Source organism: Dipodomys spectabilis, unplaced genomic scaffold, assembly GCF_019054845.1.
Source record: "Dipodomys spectabilis isolate Male_0828 unplaced genomic scaffold, ASM1905484v1 ptg000266l, whole genome shotgun sequence".
NCBI lineage: Eukaryota > Metazoa > Chordata > Mammalia > Rodentia > Heteromyidae > Dipodomys > Dipodomys spectabilis.
In genome coordinates, this window is record NW_024870943.1 from 767,804 (window position 1) to 793,168 (window position 25,365).

A 25,365-nucleotide genomic window follows, 5' to 3' on the forward strand; every position below is an offset into this window, starting at 1 on the left:
CAACGGAAAGAACACTGCTGGAGGAATATCAATACCAAATTTCAAACTCTACTATAAAGCCATAGTAATCAAAACAGCTTGGTATTGGCATAAGAACAGACCTCAGGACCAATGGAATAGAATTGAAAACCCAGAAATGAACCTACAGACCTATAGCCATCTAATCTTCGATAAGGGAGCTAAAACAATAGAATGGAAGACAGACAGCCTCTTCAGTAAATGGTGCTGGCAAAACTGGTTAACTACATGTAGAAAACTAAACCTAGATCCTTATATATCACCCTGCACCAGAATCAACTCCAAATGGATCAAAGACCTTGAACTCAAAGCAGACACTCTGAAAACATTACAGGATGGAATAGGAGAAACCCTAGGTCTCCTTGGCTCAGGCCGAAATTTTCTGAATAGAGACCCGGAAACACAACAAATCAAAGAAAGGTTGGACAAATGGGATTGTATAAGGTTGCAGAGCTTCTGCAGGGCAAATGACATAGCTAGCAAGATCAATAGAAAGCCCACGGACTGGGAGAAGATCTTTACTAGCCATACAACGGACAAGGGTCTCATATCTAAAATATACTTGGAACTCAAAAAATTAAACCACCCAACAACAAATCCTCAAAGAAACAACTGCCCAATAAGTAAGTGGGCGAAAGACTTAAAGAGAAGCTTCTCTGAAGAAGAAAGAAGGATGGCCAATAGACACATGAAGAAATGTTCAACATCCCTAGCCATAAAAGAAATGCAAATCAAAACAACATTGAGATATCACCTCACTCCAGTTAGAACAGCAAAAATCAAGAACTCTAACAACAACAGATGCTGGAGGGGATGTGGACAGAAAGGAACCTTACTTCATTGTTGGTGGGAATGTAAACTTGTTCAACCACTTTGGAAAGCAGTATGGAGGTTCCTCAAAAGACTCCACATAGAGCTCCCCTATGACCCAGCAATCCCACTTTTGGGCATTTACCCTAATGTCTACAAAAAAGACCACACTAAAGCTACCAGCACAACTATGTTTATTGCAGCATTATTTACCATAGCTAAGATATGGAACCAACCCAGATGCCCCTCAATAGATGAATGGATCAAGAAAATGTGGTATATATACACAATGGAATTCTATGCCTCCATCAGAAAGAATGACATTGCCCCATTTGTTAGGAATTGGAAAGGCTTGGAAAAAATTATATTAAGTGAAGTAAGCCAGGCCCAAAGAAACATAGGTCCCATGGTTTCCCTTATTTGCAATATCTAGTATAGGTATGAGTCAAGCGGAAAAAGTCAGAGAAGGTGATGTTAGGAAAACGAACCCTCAAATATGTATTTTAATGTTTTTGTTTCTTTCATGCATGTGTTTCTAATGCATTTATAAGATTATTTCTTTGTTGCTTTGTATGTCCCTCCCCCACAGTGTAACCCCTGCTTTCACTATATTTGATGTAAGTATAACATGTGGAGGAGATGGGGACAAACAAGTCGTTTAAGGATTCAGGTGGACCTGTTGCAACAATGAGAAGTAAGAAATGTCACGTCAAAACCAGCTTTACAATGTCGGAGGGGGGGAGGGGGGGTATGATTGGGTGGGGGGGAGGGGGGAGGCTGGGAAGGGAGGTGAAGGGTAAACAAAGGAGGAGGCTGCAATGCTTGGTAAGAAATGTATGCATTATCCTGACCATGTAATTGTAACCCCTCTGTACACTATGTTCTCAAATAAAATAAAATAAAATTTAAAAAAAAAATATTATGAGTTGCATATCACCACCCCATGTCATTATGTATTGACCGTTTAATATCTCTGTAGGAGCTAATTATTTTAATGTCACCTGTTCTAATTGTTCTTTTACTAATTGCTTGTATAGAGGCATAACTAAATCCATACTTATTGTTAGACAACCATCTTTTTTTATGCTTCCTGTAAATATTTCTAAAACTTGGTATAAAAATTCTGGCATTCAGGTGTTAAGACAATTGAAAGAACTAATGTCCCCTCATTGATTTGTTGGGCTACTTGTAGCTGATGTTTTGGCCTTTATTTTGTTAGCTGCCTCTGCAGTGGCAGCTGCTGTGATACTAACACAAAATGTACAAACAGTCCATTATCTTAATCAGCTTGCTCATAATACTACATAAGCCCTACCTCTGGACTCTAAGGTGGCAAAAACTGCTATAAAAAAAAAAAACTGTTTAAACAATTTCAATGCTATATCGCTTCCCTGAATTATGTCAAAGGATTGCTAATGTCATTCCTTGGCCTGGGAATGCTTTTACTGATGGTTTTTCTATGCCTTCCTTGTATTATACGTGCACTGCAAAACTCTCTTGAGTTTAGCCAGCCAGCTACGTAAGATCAAGCTCCATAAAAATAAATTCCCCCCGAGAGGAACTACAGCCAGAGATGGGTAAGAGAGGGTGCCAGTCTGACCAACCTAAGACAGGGCCTTCAGCTTCGCTCTGAAAAAGTTCCCGATGACGGGTAAGGCAGACAAGGTGATCCACCCAACCTGAGACAGGCGGGTTCGCTTCTTCAAAGACGGGGTGATATTGATTCCTTTACCAAATGGAATCTAGGAACTAAATTTTTAGAAATTGTTATGAGAATGACTAAAATTCTACCAACCAATTAGTTGAATTTACAGAGTGAGATAAAAATACTGAGCTTACCAATTATTATACATATAAAATTCTCTCATTCATGATTCTAATACCAGTACACTCTTCAAGGAATTTGGTAACAGTTAATTGACTAGGTACAACAAATAAACTTTGCAACCAAACCTTAGAGCTGGAATAGCATAGTATGTGGCGTATGTAAGGTCAGTCAAACTTAACCCATTTTCATATATTTAGATATATGTATTCCCTGGAAGATCTGTTCTGTCCCAGAGACAATACAAATCTGGAGTGAAAACATTTGGAGTTGGTTGCTACATTTATCACATTATTTATTACCTATTTCTATGTATTCCTCCCAGACTTTCTACTTCTAATCGATATATAACCAAAATCATTTTTTTTGGGGGGGGGGGGGTCCGGACATGGGGCCTGAACTCTAGGCATGGGCACTGTCCCTCAGCTTTTCAGCTCAAGGCTATCCCTCTACAACTTGAGCCAGAGCGCCACTTCCCGCTTTTTCCTTTTGCTTATGTGGTGCTGAGGCATCGAACCCAGGGCCTCATACATGCAAGGCAAGCACTCTCCCACTGAGCCACCTTCGCAGCCCATTACCAAAATTCTTATCTTTTCAGATAGCAAGTAGGGTATTTGGTGCAAAACAAGTTGGTTCTTTGTTTTTAAACAGATCTCAATTTGATAATTTAGTTTCAACTTAAAAATCCTCTTCATAGCCCAAATCTGTTTTCAAATGGTTAAAGAGAAACCATCAGTCCTATCTTATTATAAGAAAGTACAACTGACAAACTTTAGGCAAGGTTTTGGTTAACTTCAGGACTTACAGATAAGATGACTGTCAGGTGATTACTACTCAAAGTATTTTTACAAATGTGAAACTGTCTTGACTTAGGAGAAGGTACAAGGGGAGGATGAGGCAGATGGAGGAGAGACACACAATGTTGAACAGGTATATACATAAAGCTGTGCATTCAATACATGATTTTGGTCACATTTTCACAACATAGTTATATTCTTGTATATCTTAATAAGTAAGCCTGTAGTAAAAGACTAAGCCTATATATCAAAGCAAATTCAATACAACATTCATCTTCAAGTTTCATAAATATATGCAATTCTAATTATAAAGTCTCTACAATACATCTGCACATTTTCTTAGACTAACATAATACCCAGACTCATGGAAGTCTCCTGTTAAGTAGTTAATTTTGCCTAGATTTGAAATTATTTTAATAAACATTCAATGAAGCCAGAAACAAAGGTACTGTAACCTTTGGAATCTACCCAAGTTTTAAAGGGGGGAGAGAGGGAGGGAGGGGGAAGGGACAGAGAGAAGGAAAGGGAGAGAGAGAGAGGGAAAGAGAAGCAGCAATTCCATAAATGAGAAGGGAACTCAATCCCTTCCTTTCTTTTGCTTTTTGCATCAGTTGTTTGGAAAACACTAGAAGCAGACATGAGGTATTCTATATATTGTCCAAGAACTTAGTTTTCTGATTTTAGCTTCAGGTTTTCTTTCTTAACTGCATCTACTCTTGCTGAGAGATCTTCAAGTGTGTGTTGGAGTTTCAGCACTTGATTAGTAAGTCGTGTTTTTCGTTCAGTTCCATCTGATTTTCAGCATCAACATCCATGTCAGCATTCATCATCCTGGGCACTGAACTGTGCCTCGAACAGAAAAATCCTGATGAAGGGTCGTCAGAGGCAATGGGAGGGGCGGAATCCGAAGATCACGCCCCCGGCCAGGGACTCCAGCACTGACTGACCAGGCTCCATCTTCTTGATGCATTCATCCACAGTTGGGCCTTTGACTCCACTGCTCTGAACCTGGCTGACTTTACTCCACACAAACATGTCCAGTGTCACTCATTTTTCTGCAGACACCATGGAGCTTCTGGGTTGTTTCTTGGCTGTGGTGAATAGTGCCGCAGTAGATATGGTGTTCAAGGACCAACATATTCTTGAGAATATACCTACATATTTCATTTTCTATTGTCTTTTTTTTTCGGTGGTTGTAGGACCTGAACTCTGGGCCTGGGTGATGTTCTTCAGCCCTTCAGCTCAAGGCTAGTGCTCTACCATTTAAACCACATTGCCACTTCCAGTCTTTGCTGCTTATGTATTGCTGAGGAATCAAACCCAGGGCCTCCTGCATGCAAGGCAAGCAGTCTATCACAGAGCCACCTTCCCAGACCCTCTTTTGCTTTTGAAGACAGGGTCTCAACTGTGTAGTCCAGGCTAGCCTTGAACCTAGTATCCTCTTGCCTCAGCCTTCTCAGTGCTGGCATTTCAGGTGCACATCACTAAGCCCAGCTGCATTTTTTACGTAACTGTTCATCAGTTCCATTGTGATCCCAAGAGATGCTTAAATGCCTTGATGAGAGGATCATCTCCAGGGAAGCTCTCAGTCACTTTTCACCTTCCTGGGACATAGGACCACTCTTCACCTCAATGCACCTTCTTGGTCTGCCATGCCCTGGGGAAGGAGGCCTTCTGTGCCCACCAGGGTTAGCTGTTCTCAGTGATGTCACTGCACTCAGCACACGGGACGTCATTGTGCTCTGTGCACTGGAGCAAGGCAGGAGAAGCACAAAGGGGAAGGTTTGCAGTCTGCTGCTGTGGTCACAATCAGAGCCTTGAGGTTAGGACACTGTACCCCAGGCTGGCCTAGGCTGGTGTCCCTTGCTCCCAGCCTGGTTTCTGTAGGGGAGGGAGTGTCTCACTGCTGCTTTCTCTCTTCATGTGCACATACTATGAGAATTTGTTGCAACTGTTCTCTGGGTCTGTTGGGAGAAATAGCCTCACCCAGTGGCTTACATTCGCAACTTCTATGGGGATCTACTCTGCACTCCTCTCCTCACTTGAGGCCTAGTTATGGTTTTTGATTTTCTTGGGCTTATGGATGTATCCTCAGCCTCCCAGTCTCTGTTCCCAGACTGTGCCCTCTGTGTACTGAGTCTTCTCCAGCTGGAGTGCTTAGGAGGACACTGTGGTTGGCTCTAGGACCCACCCTCAATTCAGAGTGAACTTATCATGGGATGTTGAAACACTCACCCACAGACACTACTTTCCTGTTCACCAGCACTGGCTCGGGACTGGGAAATAGCTTACAGGCCATGTGTAAAGAAAAACAAAATTCCCTGACTTTTCTCCACATTGCCACCACAGTCAACAGAAAAGCTGTGGCCCTGAAAATCTGAGCATTTCTCCCCAGTAGCAAGCAAGCATTTCCTTTTTCTTTAATCTGAGACTAGGACTTGAAGTAGTTATCTGATGCTTTTGCTCATTGGCAGGTGCTCTACCACCTGAGTCATACCTCCCACCCCAAGCATTTCCTCATGGAACAGCAGACACAGCCTGACCCCTCTAATTCAGTTCACTTCTCACCCTAACTTCCCCTGCTATGGATGTGAAGGCCCAGGTTGCTTGCCTGTGTTTATGACTCTGCCCCGACGTGGGGATGATCAACTCAAAGGAATCAGGACTGGGGACAAATCCTCACAGGTTCACCATAAAGGATGCCACTGAAAAGATTTGGATGGCAAGGCCCATGGGAGCTGAGTGCCTTATCTACACCCACTATGCTCGTCGAACCTTCACATCTTGAGCTCTCTGCAAGCTCTCAAAACCTCTCATATTGTACTTTTTTAATGCAGATTTCACTGGATGGGGAAGACTGTGTCAAAGTGCGATCAAGCAGAAAGGGTGTGACAGGATGCTGACAGGGTCAGGCTGGGGGCCTAGCAGAGCCTCCGCCTGCACTCTCTGGCACTCCTGTTGGCATGTGGGGCTGGACCCTTCCCAAAAGTGGTAAAGGGATGTACTGTCAGACACTGGTCAGGATTCTGCTGTGATGGCTCTGAGATGGAAAAGCTGGGTGCAGTAGTTACCACGGCCATCCTCTGAAACAAAGCTCAGGTTCTATGGCCTGCATTCCAGAGGGAGTTAATGAGCCAGAAACTGAGCACCCAGATCCACCTGTACAGTCCAGTCCCACCTGTACATTCTTGGGTTCCCGTTCACCCATGGTGTTGCCCACAGCACGGCTGTGTGTAGAGCACATGGGCAGCAAAGATGGTGCTGAGAGAGGTAGTTGAGTGGGCAGAGCCCGATTTGCATTACGTTTATTGCAGAATCAGACCGTGGAAGCTTAGGTGCATGATAGGGTGTTAACTTGACAGTGATTGGTTCCTTTCCTACCCTGCCATGCCACCCGCTCTTTTTTGCTTTAAAAAGGGCTTGTTGTGTGTTAATAAATGAGTTTTTCTGCTTGACTTGACTCTCCACTGTGTCTGATTGTCTCCCAGGCAAAGGGAGGCTGGGGAACCGGTGAGCTGCCACACTTACATTTCCTTGGACCCCGTCCATCTTCGAGGAACAGACAAAGACCCGACATCTGGCACCCAACTTGGGGCATGAAAGGAAAAGATGCTGGCCGAGGCTAAGCAGTCCCTCAGGGTAAGTGAAACCCTTAGTATGGGTAATGCTATCTCACAGAAGAAGGAGGATGAGGCAACATTAGGCCTTAGGGAGTAATGGAGGACTTGGGAAGTGGGAAGGAAAAGGAATGGGTCAAATTCGACCAAGAATGCACTGAAACATGCACAGTGGAAGCCCAAACAAGGGTGAAAGTTACCCCTCTGACTCAGGTGCCCCTGATGGTCTTGGCCCCCTCCCTATTAACCTGATTGGAGTGGAGGTACCTCACCCTATGGGACCTCCGAGAGGGACCTGCAAGACCTGGACCCCTACCAACCTTCCACAGAGGGGCCAAGGGCTGGGGAAGTAACATACTCGGAGGCCTACCCTGCAAAGGAAGGGCCACCTGGGAGCCCGGATCCTAGGCCATAGGATTTGCTTCCCCAAGCATATCCTGTCAATCTGGCACCAGGAACTAATAGACACTTGGAATGGTATCCATGGAAAAGTAAGGACATTAAAGAGTGCTGCAAGGCAGTGGTGGAGGATCGCCCGAAATCTCCTTGGGCCCAGACCTTATTACAGGACATTGCTTATCACCCATGTGTCCCTAAGGACTGGCTGGATGTGGCCAAAGCCATCCTCACCAGTTCTCAGTTTATTAAATGGTGTGCTTTCTTTAAGGAGGAATGCAGAGTGTGGGTGGTGAATAACTGGCAGGTTCTACCTGAGATACCTATTACATCTGCCATGTTAACAGAGACGCGGGAAGGGCACTCCACTGGGCCCAACAGGCCACAATACCTGGTCAGTACTGTGACCAGGCGAGGCAGGCAGGACTTGCCGCATGGTACAAACTGGATGATGGGCCTACTGAGTCCCCCAAAGCAGGAGTGAGACAAAAACCTGGTGAGCCTCTAGCTGAGTTTGTAGACTGAGTCCAACAGAATATTACCTGCAAGCTGCAGCTAGGGAACCTCCGAGATCTGTTTGTAAAGCTGCTGGTCTGGGAAGGGATGAATGCAGACCACCACATGGCCTGTGCAGGATTGAGAGAGAGTTCCCTGAGCAGATGGATGGTGGCCTCGCAGGATATGGGAATGCAACAGCACCAGTCCTAATCACTAGCTTTAGCCTTACAGGCTCAGACATCGGCAATGACTGAGGCTATTACCCATCACCTGCAGCCCAGGGCCAAGGAACCCCAATACCATTGGGGAGAGGGACTTGTTTTAAATGTGGGCAGGACGGGCACTTTAAGAGGGACTCTTTACAGCAATCCCCCACCAACTGCCCCCTACACCCTGCCCCAGGTGCAGGAAGAGATACCATTTGGAAAAGGATTGTCGATCCAAGTTTGATTTAGATGGAAAGCCTTTAAACTAGGGTAGAGGCATTCTCCAGCCTCATTAACTCAAGGAGGGACACCCTCTGCTGCAAAGCCCAGGCAGCCTCGTGGCAGGATGACCCAGGCCCATTGGACCGCCCCCCTGGTGGAGGGACCCCGCCCTATAATGAGTATTCTCATAACATAGGTGGGAAGCAGTTTCACTGCTTAACTGACACTGGGGCAAATCGAACCATACTCAGGGAGGAGGAAGTGCCCTTGGACTGGAAGCTTGCACCTGGGCCTCCGATATTGGGGGTAGGGGGCAACTCCCAGTCCAAAGAGATGGTCACCCTTATGAAATGGACTAACCCAGATGGAGAACAGGGAAAGATACTCCCTTTAGTGGCAAAGAACCTCACTGCCAATGTACTAGCTCAAAACATGCTAAGACAAATGGATGCTGTGTTCACTACAGACCATGGAGCATCCTCTGATGATATCCTGGATGGGGAAGAAGCACAAAGGCTTAAACAGGATCTAGAGAGAATTAAGGAAATGGATTTTTTTAACTTTCATACTTACAGAGAAGAACATAGTGGACCCACTCGGGTGCACCCCCAATCCTAAAGGCCACTCCCCCACCCCAGTACCTCCCATTAGGTGGAAGCCAGGAAGCCCTATCTGGGTGGAGCAGTGGCCATTGACCAAACCTAAACTTGTAGCCCTCCAACTTCTGGTGGAGGAACAGAAAAACCTTGGGCACATACTCCCTTCTGTGAGTCCTTGGACACATCCCTATTTGTTATTCAAAAAGGCTCTGGGGCTTGGTAAAAGAAAGGATGGAGCTAGTAGGACCTCCCCTAAGAAGCAGGCCCTGGACTCCTGCTATACCTTCAGAATATACCTTGGTTGTGATTGATATTCAAGTTTTTTTAAAAAAAAAATATCCCCCTGCATCCACATGACTGCGAGAAGTTTGCTTTCTCCATCCCTTCTAGCCCGGCCTTTTGCCAACAATACTTGGCCACACTTTTAGGTCCTATGCTTGGTTCAGATACCTCCCTTGCCTATGCCTACATGGATGATATAATCTTGGGGCACCAAGACCCAGGCTGCCTGGAGGGCCTTCTGGCCCCAGTTCTCGCCATATTAAAAAAGGGGAGTTTTACCATAGCCCTCAATAAAATTCAAAAGGTACCTCCTTTTAAGGTGTTTGGAACCCACGTTACCTTGTCTCAGGCCAGGCCCTTAAGCCTTTGCTGGACATTCCAGCCTCTCTGACCTTAACCCAACTTCAGAGCCTTTTAGGGAAATCATTTGGCTGTTGCCGTGGGTTCCTGTCCCTAAAGATAGTTTTGTGCCCTTATTTGCCATACTAAAAGACTGGATGCCCCACGAAGTTATTACAATTACAGACAGCCATCAGGCAATATTTTTGCAGTTCCAAGAAGCCCTGGATGCAGTTTCCCTGAGGAGGTATTCTATTTTTGACCCATTTACCTTTGGTTGTTTTTAGGTGTTACACTGATTTCTGCAGTTTTAATTCAAAGAGGGGAGCCATTAGAGTGGGTTCACACTCCCCTGGGGGGGCACACCTCGGGTGTACTCCCAGGCACACCAACTTGCTATTGTCAAGTGAAGGACCCAAGCCTAAAGGCATTATGGCTTGGATCCTCACTAAATTGTTTTTCTTTTTCGGGTGGCAGACCAACGTCTTAATTGAGCTTAATTGAGCCAATGCTAGTCTTGCTCTCTCCTTGGAGGGGTTTCTAGGCCAAATTGACTGCATTGACCGGGAGCCTTTCCAGTCGCATGTGGCAGGCGCCGTGTCTTTTGGGAAAGGTAGTGCTGTCCAGACAGCAAAGCAAAAGCCTTGGCCTCATTCCTGCAGAACATGCAGGATTGGTTTTGTGAGCAGTTACTGAAGCATGATTGTGGGCTAGAGCAAAATGCCAGGCTGGCATCTTAAAGGACAGCAGTGTAGTGTTGTAGTTCTGGAGGTGGTGCTCTGAGCACTGGGTACTGTGCTTCATGTGGCAAGTCCTATGTCAGAAAGGAAGAATCCCAGAGATCGGTGGTGCCCTGGCCTGCCTTGCCCAGCCCTGAGGTCTGAGACTATGGCTGAGCTTGGCGCTGTCTTCGGGTGGGAGCCGGGCACAGTGGCTGGTGGTTGTGGGCAGGCTGGGGGAGGGACTGCCTGCAAAGCCTCCGGGAGGCAGTAGCTGAACCGAGTCTGAACAGAGAGAAAGGATTTTTGGCAGAGAACAGTGCTGAGAGTGTAAGCTGTACCTGAACAGGAAATCTGCTTGCCACAGTGTTGCACAGGATGGGACTCAGTCTCCCCTTCCTGAGGGGTATAGAGTGGCCCTGTCATGCAGCACTCCCAACCCACCCCCAGCTCCTATCTTGTTCTCTATGCTGGCCATATGGGAAAACTCTGGGTACTGACAGCAAGCTTGGGTATCTTGGGGCCGAGATCCCAGGGTGTCGGGGCCCAGGGTAGGCTGTGATGGGAATACCCTGCCCCTACAGACACCATCTACAATGAGGATGAGGTCCTTCTGGCCCTAGCTGAGCAGCTAGGAACCATCACCAGCCTGGTGGGGGGCCCAGAGAATGTGCACTGCCTGCTGGTGAGTGGCATGTAGGGTTCCTGTTCCCATCCCCAGGGCAAAGACAGGAGCCATGGAGCCGTGTTGGGAGTGGGACGGGGTGCTGTCCTGGGGTATGGCCTCAGGGCTGGAGGGCTGAGCAGAACATCAGTGCCACCCCACTGACCCGCCCCTGCAGCCCCCACTGGAGTCACTGGCCATGGTGGAGGAGATGGTGGTGCAGGCAAGGTGGTGGAGTCCTTGTGGCCAGAGCCTTGTAGCAATGAAAGGGAATCCTGAATTAGGAAAACCATCCGAAAGATGGAATCAGGTAGGAGTTTAGTCTACTTTTTCCATGAGGAGGTGGTCAGGGTAACGATGTAGATTTCCTCCAGGTGACTGTCAGGCTGTAGCAGCAGCTGCAGAAGGGTCTCTCAGTGGCTCCAAGGGACTGTCACACCTCGTGCTGGGCTGTAAATTTCTACACAGACTGGTTAAGGATACAACTAATACATAGGCTTGGTAGGGTGTGGCCCCACTAGTTTTTAAGACTGTTCAGATGATAGCCCAGGACAAATTACCAAGATGACAGGTTTTTAAATAGATAGTTTTTTTTTTAAATAAGGCTGATTTTTTAGGCAGATATAGAGGGCTCAGGCCTGTATTAGTATTTTCCGTGTCTTTTTTTGTGTGTGTCTATTTTGTCACATTTTTTTGATGACTCTGGTCCCTTGTTTTATTTTTTTTTTTTTTTTGGTCCAGTCATGGGCCTGAACTCTGGGCCTGGAGGCTGTCCCTCAGCTCTTCAGCTCAAGGTTAGCATTCTACCACTTGAGCCACAGTGCCACTTCCAGTTTTTTCTTTTTGCTTATGTGATGCTGAGGAATCAAACCCAGGGCCTTAAGCATGCAAGGCAAGCGCTCTACCACTGAGCCACCTTCCCAGCCCTGGTCCCTTGTTTTAAAAAGGGGAAGATGGGCAAAGATTCATCTTCTGTAACTTCTTCAAGCTGACTCAGTAGGGTTGATCCTACCTACCTAGGAACCTATAATCTTAGTCTATTTTACAAAGAGGTTTACCAGGGTTAGATGTCATTAAGAAAAATATTTTAACTCTTTTTTTTTTTTGGGGTCCGGTCGTGGGGCTTAAACTCTGGGCCTGGGCACTGTCCCTCAGCTCTTCAGCTCAAGGCTAGCGCTCTACCACTTGAGTCACAGCCCCACTTCTGGCTTTTTTCCTTTTGCTTATGTGGTGCTAAGGAATCGAACCCAGGGCCTCATCCATACAAGTCAAGCGCTCTACCACTGAGCCACCTTCCCAGCCCCAAATATTTTAACTTTTGATAAATGCTGGACTTTTTTTTTTAGCTACAGCAGTGTAGCTTGTTTAGCACTTTGGTTTGTAAAAGCATCTTTAGAAGGACCTCTAGTGACCCTAACAATGCCTAAGTTACCTGTGCAGGCCTTTAGACAGATGTTAATAGAAACACACTCTCAGGTTTACAAACTTTTTTCTTGAGCAGATAAATTTTATGTAGCAGGAGTTAGCTCAAAAGTACTGCCTATTAGGGCTTTGGGCACATACAGGGGTTGGGATTTAAACCATCCCCCATGTGTTATAACTTTAGCTTTTTAGTACTATCACAGATTAATGACAAGTTTCTGTCCCTACAAGGTAGATAGTCATGAACTTTAGGCATGCTTACAAACTATCTTCCCATGACCTCCTGGCTCTGACCAATTTTTGAAGGGTCATGCACAAATGACTCTGGGATCCGACATTTCTGTCATCTAAGCAGTGGCGTACTGCCTCTGGAGGCTCCTTCATTCCTCTTGTCCCAGGAATGACTTCTCTACACTGGGATAAATGCCTCATTGGTATTTCCCTTAGCTGGTCTCTGGACTTGAACTCGGGGCCTGAGTGCTGTCCCTCAGCTCTACAACTCAAGGCTAGCACTCTGCCACTATGAGTCCCAAAACAACTCTGCTTGCTCTTTCAGCATTCTGCTGGCTGAGTAGAGGTGACAGTCACACAAGGACCTTTTTCTGCCCGGGCTGGCTTTGAACCAGTTTGCAGATCAATGAGTCTTATAAAAAGCCACTTTACTCCAATTAAAAGCAACAAGGTGGTCAACATAGAAGTAGCTTTTAAGCATGCTCTTACCTGGAACTTATTAAGAGCTAAAGTTACATCTGACAAACTTATAAGACTCCTCTGTGCTTTGTTCTTGGCTTGCTGGAAACTTAAAAAACCTATAAGAGCAACTGGAATAGCAATTAAGCAATTATTTTCGTAATCTTAATTTTTCCACTTTGAGACAAATGTTAAGAACAATTTTACTTTTAAACTTTATACCCAGAAATCCATTCCTATTTTTTAAGCCTCCTATTAATCTCTTTTATTATTTTATACTTTAGTTTTTAGTTACAATAAAAAAAAAAAAGTTAAAATCTTGAGGCCAAGTGTCACTTATTGTCTCTTGGCTGCTTGTTTTAAAACTGATACACATTAAAACTTTTAAATCAAATTACAACTTTTCCTTAATTCAAGAATTACAATCACCATCACTGTACCAAAAGCTAGACTTAACACCTTTATGACTTTTAAAAACATATCCTAATTGTAGAACATCATTGAAAGCAAGTCATATTATACAAATACATTTTTTAACCTTCTTTTTAAGTCCAAGGGGCAGTTTTAGCAATACTAAGCAGATGATCACATCACTAATTTTTACCATCATGTTTCTAGTATTTCTCTGTAAAGAAAAAGGACAGAACAAAGCTGGGCCACTTGGCCCCTCCTATGGAATAGGCAAGCACCTAGTCTCACTCTTTAGGGTAAGATGAATTGGGTTTGTGCCAGTTTGTCCTCTTTTACCATGTGTGGACTCCTCCTATGGCCCGTCCCACCATGTATGACCAGCTGAACTGCACTTTTGCCTGTTTACCCCTTGTCCCTAAAGATAGGTCTTTTGTTGGCTTTTAAGTTTTTTCCTTTTCTTATCTCTTGGTTTTTGAATGAAAATACACAGTTTTAGACAGACAGAACAGGGAATGTCTTTGACAGTGTTAAACAAACTTTTATTTTTAAACTTTTAATATTTATCCCCAAATTTTAGCCAAGAGAACTAAATTCCAAACAGCCAAGGCATTTTTGTTGAGCCAAATAACTTGATTACAGTGTAAACAGACTTATGCATTTTAAAATACCAGAATTTTTAATTTTCTAAGTTAAAAAATCCTTAAAAAGTCATTTAAAACAATGGGAAAATTCTTAAAAATTTTAGTAATGTCCAAAGCTCATAACCTTTTGAATTTTAAACTTAAACTTACCCAATTGTTACAGCATGCTGATAATTTTTCCATTGAACATGTTCACAAACACATACAAAATGCACACAGATCTTAATGCGCGAAAAAATCAAAATCAGTTGTACGTACATTTAAAACTGGTATCAATTCTAAAACAGAACTAGACAAGACAACAACCAAAGGCTGAGTTGGGGGCTAATGGGCCCCCAGTTTATCCCTACCTCAGAAAACATAGCAGAAAATACACTGAAGTAAACAAGACAGACAAATGGCCACAAAGACAAAATCAGGTCTCAGTGAATGGTGCGACATCTCACCACAATTCACAAGTGGGACTCAAATCCACTTACCAGGGGACTCGAATCCCCTTTACTCGCCTCCGGAGGATTTTTCTTTTAGATTCCTGCAAACATTGACCCAGGGGCCTTCCAAGGTGGAGGAGAATTCCCAGTCATCTTGGGGCAAGTGAAAAAAGTCCCTAGCAGCCCTCCCCTCAGACTGACAGGTTCTCCCCCATACTCAGACCCCCTGGGCCAAGGCCCGAGGCTAAGATCTTGCTGGTGTCACTTGCAGGTGGTCAGTGGCAGTTTCATCAGGCTGCGAATTCTCCCTGCCAGCCCTTTTAAGTCATTTTTAGATCCTCCAGGTTTTTCACCCCTCACCACTCCTTTACTTCTGGATCCAGAGAGGGTGGAAAAGGTGGCAGTGAAAGGGAGAGAAAGGGTTCAGTTTAAAGTGTAAGTAACAAAGAAGGAGCTAGAGAGAAACAGATATTGAAGGGGTGTTAGCCAGCCTACACCGGGCTCTCCCATGAGGATGAATCTGAGAGAAGAAACATTCCAAGAATTCCAAAATACATACACACAAACATTGAGACAAAACACATTTACAGCATGCACGTTGTAGACTGTCAGACAGAAAGTGCTAGACTAAGGAGGGCCCAAATGTCCCCACTAGTGGATAGTTTACCCTGATGGGGATCCGGGGGATGTCTCCCACTGGCCCAGTTGGCTGTCTTATAGCGCGTCCGCTAAGACCCTTGCCAACCCCAATACAGAACCTGCAGGCTACACAGATACCTGACAATTACAAAGCAGCAATGTTTTAACTTACAAGCCATTTGCATCATAGTGTCCCTGAATCCTTTTGTCCATTTTTTTTTTTTGCTAAGTTTCTAAACTAATGACTCCTTACTCTGAGAACCAGGGGCATACTTCCTTGACAAAGCAAAAGAAACTCTCTAACTGACTCTGTCCAACTTTCACTCCTCGAGCTTGAAGCATGCCCTAAAGAGCCTGCACATATAATGTACAGCTGTTACCTTGCCCCATAATTTCTTACTCCCGACTATACTATCACGCGCTCTTTTTCTCCAAACACGTCCTCTTACCTTAGCAGGGGCCTCTGCCTTGATGCCAGGTTTTCAGGTCCGTGTGCGGGTGTCACTAACCGGAGCCTGCAGGCAACAAAAGGGAATCCTGAATTAGGGGGCAAGGTTCCGGAAAAATAAAGACTTAAGACAAAGGATGCGGTCGGGAGGTCTGCAGCTCAAGACTGCAAAACCGTTTATTTTTAACTTTCCCTAATATATACAATTAGAAGTCAAGAGGTAACATAAGGTTACAATAGTCCAGAAAAACAAGGAAAATTTCAGTAAAAACAGAGTGCAGTAAAAACAGGACAAGGTCAACTGGTAGAAAGTAAAACAAACTCTGCAGACATAGCAAAGCAACTCCAGGTACCTGGTGTTCTTCAAGAAAGCCAGCTCCTTGTATGTGCCTTCAAGTGAGCACCAGGGTCAAGATGACCTTTAAACTTTACTGTCGGCTCCCAACACCTTCTGGGCCATCTCCCACGAGCTCTAGGCCTCTGACCTCGAAGTCCACTTCATGCTGCTGGTGAAATGGCTGGTGGGGGCAACTAGTTCACCTCCCGCACCTCTGCTTGTGGCGTCTTCTCCGTCTGCTACCCAGGAGTGTCCAGCGCTGTGAAGGCAGAGCTCCCCCAGTGAGTCCCGGGTTCCCCTGCCACCACCTGCCCCACCACCCCTGTCCTGCCCCCTCGGGACAGCTCACCTGCTGGGCCTCAGTGGCAGTCCCCTCCCCCCCCCCACAGGTTTGTGAATGCACAGTAACCCTACCTGCTGCTCCCTTGACCTGCCATGGCTGAAGTCCCCCCTCTTCCTCTTCCTATTATCCTGCGTGAAGCCTCCTATACTCTAGGCAGCAAGCATGGTGCCCAGGGGTCCACCCCCTCTGATCTCTCCTGGCTCCGAGTTCGTCCTGCCCAGCATGTCTCATCCCTCCTTCATATTGACCATAGTCACCAGGTGCCGCTGTGAATGAAGCCAAGTCAGGAGCTTGCTGTGAGCTCAGACCGGCAGGTGTGCGTCAGGTTAACAGGAGTCGGGGGTCCGGACACCACATGGCAAGGACACAGTGGACAGGAAACAATATGGTAGCGCAGAACTGAGGGTGCTCAGGAAGAAAGGAGGAGACAAATATGGAGAGAGACGTCCTGAATGTGCGAACTCTCCAGAAGTAACGAGTCCAGGGAGGGCTGCATGTCAGAGTGAAAACGGAAGGCTGTGCTTCCAGTGGACTGCAGGAGTGCATGGGATGCAGAGCCTAACCTTGAGCTGAAGAGCTGAGGGACAGCGCCTAGGCCCAGTGCTCCAGCCCCACGGCCAACCAAAAAAAAAAAAAAGATGAAAAGCGCATGGAGCGTTGCTGAGCGCTGTGTGGGAGGGGAAGCACGGGGCGGGGTTGTCTTGGATTTGGATCATGCTCAAGACAGAGTGTGAGGTGGGTGAAGTGTGGGGTGCTCCTGGGGAGCTGGTGTGAAGAGGGGGTGGGGTGGGGACAGGGAAAGCCTGCGTCCCCTCAGCAGGCAGGGAGCTGGTGGAGGGTGCGCGCTGCCCCTAGGCTACGAGCCTAAGTCCACATCCACGCTCTCCAAGGTAACACAGACTGGGAAGACCTCTGGGGACGGGAATACCAGGGGTCAGGAGAGGACCAGGTGTGTGTGATGTTAATAATGACACCAGACAGCTCTCCAAGGAGACCCCAGCATGTGTGTGCTGGGTGGAATGACTTTTGGCTGCATAAGGGCATGGGTGTGGAGGGAATCTGGCTAAAGCCAGTGTGAGGGGAGGGAGTGCAGGGACAGCAGGGCCTGTGGTTCAAGCCTTTCTGTGTTGGGGTGGCTGTGAGAACTTCAGGATCAGGAGGAGGCGCCTAGCTCAGAGCCCACAGTCCACTCATCACCTGGCATAGTCCCTGGATGGCTCCTGGAGGCAGGCCTGCCATCTGCTTCCTTTCCTTTTCTGTGCCCATCCCAAGAATTGAACTCAGGGCCTGGGGCATGTCCCTGAGCTTTTGTGTTCAGGGCTGGTGACTGTCTCCAGGGCATCAGTGCTACTTCTGGCTTGCTGTCACCCTGAAATTCATTCCTGAGAAGAAAAGGGTAGAGGTGGAGAGCCCTGGACCAGAGGCCCTCCTGTCATTCAGCACAGCAGCCCTGACCTGCACCCCAGATGCTGTGGTAAGGTGGCCTCACAAAAAGGGACATGAGGAGCACTGCAGGAAATTTCACAATAGCCAAGCAAGGGACTTTCTCAAGGAGCCTTCGTGTTGCAACAATAACTTTACATTAAAAACTGTGCTTTTTCAAAAGTACACTTAATGTCCTTGTTGAATTAGCAGAAAGTCTAGAGATATGTAACATAGACCACACAGGAAAAGAAACAGTTGTGAAAATAAATTATGTATAAGAAATAAACACGGACAAGACTAAGGGAGTAACTGTCAGGAAGGAGCCTTGATGTTTGTGGTCAGTGCTACACCAGCAGGACTTCCTTCCAACCTTCCTTCCTTCCTTCCTTCCTTCCTTCCTTCCTTCCTTCCTTCCTTCCTTCCTTCCTTCCTTTCTTTCTTTCTTTCTTTCTTCTTTCCTTCCTTCCTTCCTCTTTGCTTCCTTCTCCTTCTTCCTTCTTTCCTTCTTTCCTACCTACCTTCCTTTGTTTCTTTCTTCCTTCCTTCCTTCCTTCCTTTTTTGCTGGCTTTCCCTCGCTCTCCTCGGTCTGTCTCTGTCTATCTGTCTATCTGTGTCCCTCATTCTCTCTTTCCTTCTTTGTACCAATCGTGGGGCTTGAACTCTGGCATCTCTTCTATCCCTGGGACGATTTTGCTCAAAGGTAGTCCTCTATCACTTCAGGCAGAGCACCACCTCCATCTTTTTTTTCTTTTAGTGGTTTATTGGAAACAAGAGTGTCAGAGAGTTTTCTGCCTAGACTCGTTTTGAACTGTGATTCTTATATCCCGCCTCCTCAGAAAATCAGAACACAGCCATCAACCACCACCATCCAGCTGCTATTTTCTTTCCAACTACTTTATTCTCCAGAACAGAAAAGGCTTTAAGAATGATTTGCTTCATTGCATAGGGAACTATTAAAGAGAGAAAGAAAAAAAAAATCAAAAGACTCACAATAGAATTAGGAAAACATGTTAGGTGAGTTTAACCAGTTTATCTTAAACTTGACACCACCAACACATAATGGGGCAGATTCTCTGGAAGAAGTTGACATGATCTAATAAGCATTATTTCAAATTTTAACATTTCCACTTTCATATAATTTTGTGGGCCAGCAAAATAGAGCAGATGAACACACACACAGATATATAGCACACAAATGTGCATGTGTGGACATGTGTGCACACTTCTATCTCTCAGCAGCTGACTTTTATCTAGGTATGGAGATTGTTGAATGGCCAAGCAAAGTTCAGCAGAGATGCAAGCTTGGTGGTCCTCAGAGGAGGACCTGGTTCTTCTTTGTGAAGGTGAAGAGGAGGCTGCAGGGAGTGGAGTGTCCGCTCATGAGCAGGAAAGGACTGAGGGCTGGGAAACAGCCCATAGCAAATGCTGCCATATGGTGCAGTACAGGGCTGGGGTTGTAAATCACAGACATGCAAATCTGACAGATGAAGGACAACGTATAAAAGGAGACAAAGGCGCTCACCAGGAGGAGGACGCTTATGATGGCTCTGGACTCGAGAGAGGCTCTGGTGGAGACACTCGTCCTCTGGATGTGTCGCATTTTCTGCTTGTGTCTGTACAGGACAAAAAGCATGGAGGTGCTGCCCCAGAGCATGAGCCCCAGACACAGAACATCAGGCACCGACAGTATGGCCATGTACAGCACATCAGCAGCTGGATCGTGACGCACGGAAGAACAGTATCCATAGGACTTTAAGCTCGTCATGTTGTCATGCGCTTTGGGTCCAGTTATGTACATAAGAAAAATAATGCTCACCAGGAGGAAGACCCCCCAGCTGAGGTAGATGGTGGAGACAATGTGCTTGTGGGCTCTCCCCTTCAGCCCTGCCCACCTGGAGTCCCCCTGGCTGATGCTGACAGCAAGGAAGATGCTGAGGGAGCAAGTGCTACCCATCGACACTCCCCTGCTCACTCGACAAAGATAGAAGAACATTTTGCACCCCATATCATTGAAGAAAATTCTCCAGCCCCAAACCTCCATGGTTTGGGGAACACCCCTAAATAGAAGAGTTAGGAGGTTGGCCACAATTAAGTGCCTAAAAATCAAGTCTGTGGCTCTCATCCTGTTCCCCATGCAGGAAAGGAATAGATAATGGGAGAGAAGAGACAAATTACCCACAAACCCAACCACAGTCTGGCCTAAGAGGATCACTCCCATAAGCACATGGGTATCTCCCATCCTCTCTGTTCCTTGAGTCTCATCCAGAGGCTCTGGCCTGGGAAACTGAGGCCTGCATGGTTCCAAGGGAACTCAACATTCTCCATCCAGCATTCAGACCACCAGAAATACTTTCCTAATGTATCTCATGTATTAGGAAAAATCCAATTCTATTCATCCATGGAGAAGAGGAAGATGGCATGTTCATGGAAATGGGTGAGCCTGGAGAAATGGCATGAAAGGAAGGTGAGTTAGGTTCTGAGATGAAGACGGCTCCATTTCTCCTCTGTAGAATCAGATCTAAGATTCTAAACAAGCAAGGCTCTAGTGGTTCAAGCCTGTAATCCTAGCTACTCAGGGGCTGAGACCTTGGATTCCCAATTCAAAGCTAGCCCAGAGAAGGAAAATCTGTGAGACTCTTTTCTCCAGTTAAGCACCAGCAAACCAGAATTAGACCTGTGGCTCAAAGTGGTAGAGGCCTAGCTTTGAGCAAAATGGGTTCAAGGAACATGGGCAAGACTCAAGTTCAAGCTCTCTGACTAACTAAAGGAAGAAACTTGAAACATGGGTGACACATACCCATGGTCACATGCACTTATACCTCAATACACTGTCTGTGGGCGTGGGTCCCAGGTGTCACCCTTTCCTCAACACCGAGCCCATATTGCACAGAAGAAATACCAGGAAGATGAACCAGGTCTGTGGTGGGGATGGTGCGGGTGAAGGAAGAGGTGAATGACAGATAACGAGAGGGGCAATTTTAGGTTCAAATGCCATTCTAGAGTCGCTGATGGGAACACATCTTCCCCAGCCCATGGACATTCAGGATTCCTCCTCACTTGTCATAAACCAGGACAGACTCTGTTAGGAAGAAGAAGGGAGGAATCAACAGAGCTTGGGGGTGGGGGGCCTAGAACCCCAGTTCTTTTCACTGTCCTAGCCCTTTCCTATCCTTTCCTGTGGCTTTGTTATGCATCCAGGATCAATGCAGAATCCCTGATCCTAAGGTGATACCTTACCCAGAGTTGGGAACCAGGGGTCTCTCCTGCAGGCTGCGCCTTTCCAGTGGCAGTGAACACAAGTGCTCGCCTCTTCTCTCAGGATGTGCGTGGCAGGGCGGGTCATTTCTGAGATGCACATGGGCACTTCAGAGCTTCAGAGGGCTACTTAGATAGGGGTCCAGGAGGGCGGCAGCAGTGGTCGTCTCCCGCGGGAGTGGTGATTTTCCCTTCACCTGGGGTGGCAAGCCAAGTTCTCAGTAAACTTTTTCTTTTCCCCCATGTGACAATTATCAAGACACTTTTCACTTTCATGTGGGTGCTTCTCCAGGGGACAGGGGAGTGGTGCAGTCGCTTAATTCTCCTGGATCCCAGTAGGCTGGCAAGAGACACTAAGGCCTGAAGCGAGATGACTGTAAACAACCTCAGCGGTGTATAAGCCATGTGTCCCCAAAGATTCTTACCCAAAGTGTCTCTTCCCTTTTTTTTTTTCCAGTTTTGAGACTTGAACTCAGGGTTTGGGCACTGTTCCTGAGCTGCTTTTGCTCAAGGCTAGCACTCTACCATTGGCGCCACAGCACCATTTGTCTTTTTTCATGTGTGTGCTGCTGAGGAATTGAACCCAGGGCTTCATGCATGCTAGGCAAGCACTCTACCCCTGAGCCACCTTCCCAGCCTTCCTCATCTCAGTCTCCTTTTGTTTTATCATCATATATGGTGTTAGAAAAGAAAAATGGAACCCTGTACTGATGCAATCTCAGGAGCCTGATATCAGAGAATAAGGTGCAAAGCCAGCCTGGTGAAGAAAGCCCATGAGATTCTTATCTCCAATTCTTATCTCCACTCTCTGGTGGTAGAGTGCCTGTCTGGAATAAAAGAGCTCAGCAACAGCATCCAGGCCCAGAGTTCAAACCCCTGGACTGGCCCAAAAGAAAGAAAGAAAAAAGAATGAGACATTTCTGTACAGGAATTTCTTTGGCAATAATGGCCATTTTTTTCTTAAAATGTTTTCATCCCTAGAGACCCCATTTGGAGATTAGAAGTAAGTATTTCATGCATATTCCTGAAAGCAGGTTGATCTCTTTTCATGCCTGGTCGTTTCTGAGGAGGTAGCTTCATTCTCTAATTCCCTACTCATTTTCATCATTAACAGTGGTGATTTTGAAGCAGAAATTTGTCACTGTGCTCAGGAGAGGATCAGCAGTGACTCCTCACCCTGGGTTTCTGGTCTACCTCATTGCATGGACTCCATTCCTCACCTGGACCCTACTGGTCTTGCTGACAATTCCTCTGCCTTGTTTTTGTCTGTTTCAAGAACATGCATTTACCTTTCTGTGTCTGACTTCTTGCATTTCCCACAGCGATCTGTAGTTCTACACATGTGGCAGCACATGACAGGATTTCCTTCTTGTTCCTGGCCTATTCGTACTTTGTGATGAAAATAGGCTACATCTTTTGTGTGTGTGTGAAACATCTTTTTCTTAAACAGCAAAGCAGAAATGCAACACCATATTAAATATTTGTAAAATTAGGTGACAAAAGGGATGCAAAAGGGATGTTTGCAGTATGACTATTACATCTTCATATAGTTAAAGGCATTTATGAAATCTTACACTAACACATAAGATTATCCCATGATTAAAGTAGTTCAAATCTAATAACCATAAGCTATATTAGTGGATCTCGTTTCCTAGTATAATCTCTTAATATTACCGCTGATATTGATTGGTTTACCAAATGGAATCTATGAACTAAATTTTTAGAAATTGTTATGAGAATGCCTAAAATTCTACCAACCAATTAGTTGCCTTTACAAAGTGAGATAAAAATACTGAGCTTACCAATTATTATACAAATAAAATTATCTCATTCGTGATTCTAATACCAGTATACTCTTCAAGGAATTTGGTAACAGTTAATTGACTAGGTACAACAAATAAACCTTGCAACCAAACCCTAGAGTTGGAATAGCATAGCATGTGGTGTATGTAAGATCAGTCAAACTTAACCCATTTTCATATATTTATATTTATATTTATATATATATATATTCACTGGAAATCTGTTCTGTGCCAGAGACAATACAAATCTGGAGTGAAAACATTTGGAGTTGGTTGCTACACTTATCACATTATTCATTACCTATTTCTATGTATTCTTCCCAGACTTTCTACTTCTAATCGATACATAACCAAAATTCTTTTTTTTAGAGGAGGGGTTCCGGTCGTTGGGCCTGAACTCTAGGCCTGGGGGCTGTCCCTCAGCTCTTCAGTTCAAGGCTAATGCTTTACAACTTGAGCCATAGCACCACTTCCGGCTTTTTTCTTTTTGCTTATATGGTGCTGAGGAATGGAACCCAAGGCCTCATACATGCAAGGCAAGCACTCTACCACTGAGCCACCTTCACGGCCCATAACCAAAATTCTTATCTTTTCAGATAGCAAGTGAGTTATTTGGTGCAAAAGTAAGCTGGTTTTTTGTTTTTAAACAGATCTCAATTTGATAATTTAGTTTCAACTTAAAATCCTCTTTATAGCCCAAATCTGTTTTCAAATGGTTAAAGAGAAACCATCACTCCTATCTTATTATTAAAAAGTACAACTGACAAACTTTTTTTTTTTTTTAATTTTATTTTATTTTATTTGAGAACATACTGTACAGAGGGGTTACAATTACATGGGCAGGATAATGCATACATTTCTTAACAAGCATTGCAGCCTCCTCCTTTGTTTACCCTTCACCTCCCTTCCCAGCCTCCCCCCTCCCTCCCACCCAATCATACCACCCGCCCCTCCCCCGCCCCTGCAGCCCCCACTGGAGTCGCTCGCCACGGTGGAGGAGACAGTGGTGTGGGACAACGCGGTGGAGTCCTTGCGGGCCATCTCCCATGAGCACTTGCCCTCTGACCTCGAAGCCCATTTCATGCCCCTGGTGAAATGGCTTGCGGGGGGCGACTGGTTCACTTCCCACACCTTGGCCTGCGGCCTCTTCTCCCTCTGCTACCTGTGAGTGTCCAGCGCTGTGAAAGGAGAGCTCTACCAGTGAGTCCGGGGCTCCATTGCCACCACCTGCCCAATTGCCCCTGTCCTGTCCCCTCAGGTCAGCTCACCTGCTGGGTCTCAGTGGCAGTCCCCTCCCCCTCCCATGTGAGTATGAATGCGCAGTAACCGTACCTGCTGCTCCCTTGTCTGCCCTGGCCAAAGGCCCCCCTCCTACTCTTCCTCCTATCCTGAGTGAAGCCTCCTATGCCCTAGGAAACAACCATGGCACCCAAGGGTCCACGCCCTCTGGTCTCTCCTGGCTCCTTGAATTCTTCCTGCCCAGCGCCAGTCTAGATCCCCAGGTACTTACAAAACCTCTGTTCAGATGACACCCCCATGGTGGGACGGGCCGCATCTTCCAAGCTGGGGGAGTTCGCCAAGGTCCTAGAGCTGGACAACGTCAAGAGTGAGATCATCCCCATGTTCTCCAACCTAGCCTCTGATGAGCAGGTGGGTCCCTGCTCCACCCTTCCTCCTCCCCCGTTTTCCCCCTCCCCCATTCCGCCACTGGGCCCTCTGCCCTTATGTCCCATGGACACTCAGCACTCCTTCTGCTCCCCAGGTCTCTGTGCGGCTGCTGGCGGTGGAGGTGAGTGTGAACATTGCCCAGCTCCTGCCCCAGGAGGACCTGGGGGCCCTGGTGATGCCCACACTGCGCCAGGTGGCCGAGGACAGGTCCTGGCATGTCCGCTCCATGGTGGCCGACAAGTTCACTGAGGTGCGTGAGGCCTGCAGTGCACATGCAGGGCCAAGGCTGAAGGGAAGAGGGACGCGTGTCTGTCCTGCATGGGAGCGGGCAGCCTGACATCCCTGGGCAGAGAAGCCAGGGCTGGATCTTGGCAGGGTCAGGGGGGCACATTCACACTGGGAAGCTGTCACTCGCCCTGCTTTGTACACGGCAAGGACCTGGAAAGGTGGGAAAGTGAAGCTCTCTGTCCTGAGCTCCAAGGGAGACTCTTGTCCTGCCCAGGAGTAGAAGCTGCAGACAGACAAGGAGCTGAGGTAGAAACAGGACTGCCCACTCGCACTCCATACCACTTACACTGGTAAAAGAGCATGAGGCCCTTGGGGGGCTACCCTTGTGTGTGCCCTTAGTGTGGACCCATCGGCTCTGGTGGTGGTCCGGAGCAAGCGATGGTCAGGAGCAAGTGTAAGGCATCTCTGGCAACCAAGAAAAGGCAGAGTCACTAGGCACACATTCATCCAGACGTGTGTTCATACTGGAAACTGGGGCTGTGAACTGGGGCCTTGTGCTCACTGGGCAGGTGCCCCCCTTCTTGAGGCACACCTACCCTTTGGATTTATTTTTCAGCTAGGATCTCCACCTT

General features: G+C 46.4%; 1 pseudogene; it reads left to right on the forward strand.

Moving 5' to 3' along the window:
- LOC122125519 overlaps nucleotides 1-25,365 on the forward strand; it is a 50,642-nt pseudogene that overhangs the window by 20,412 nt on the left and 4,865 nt on the right.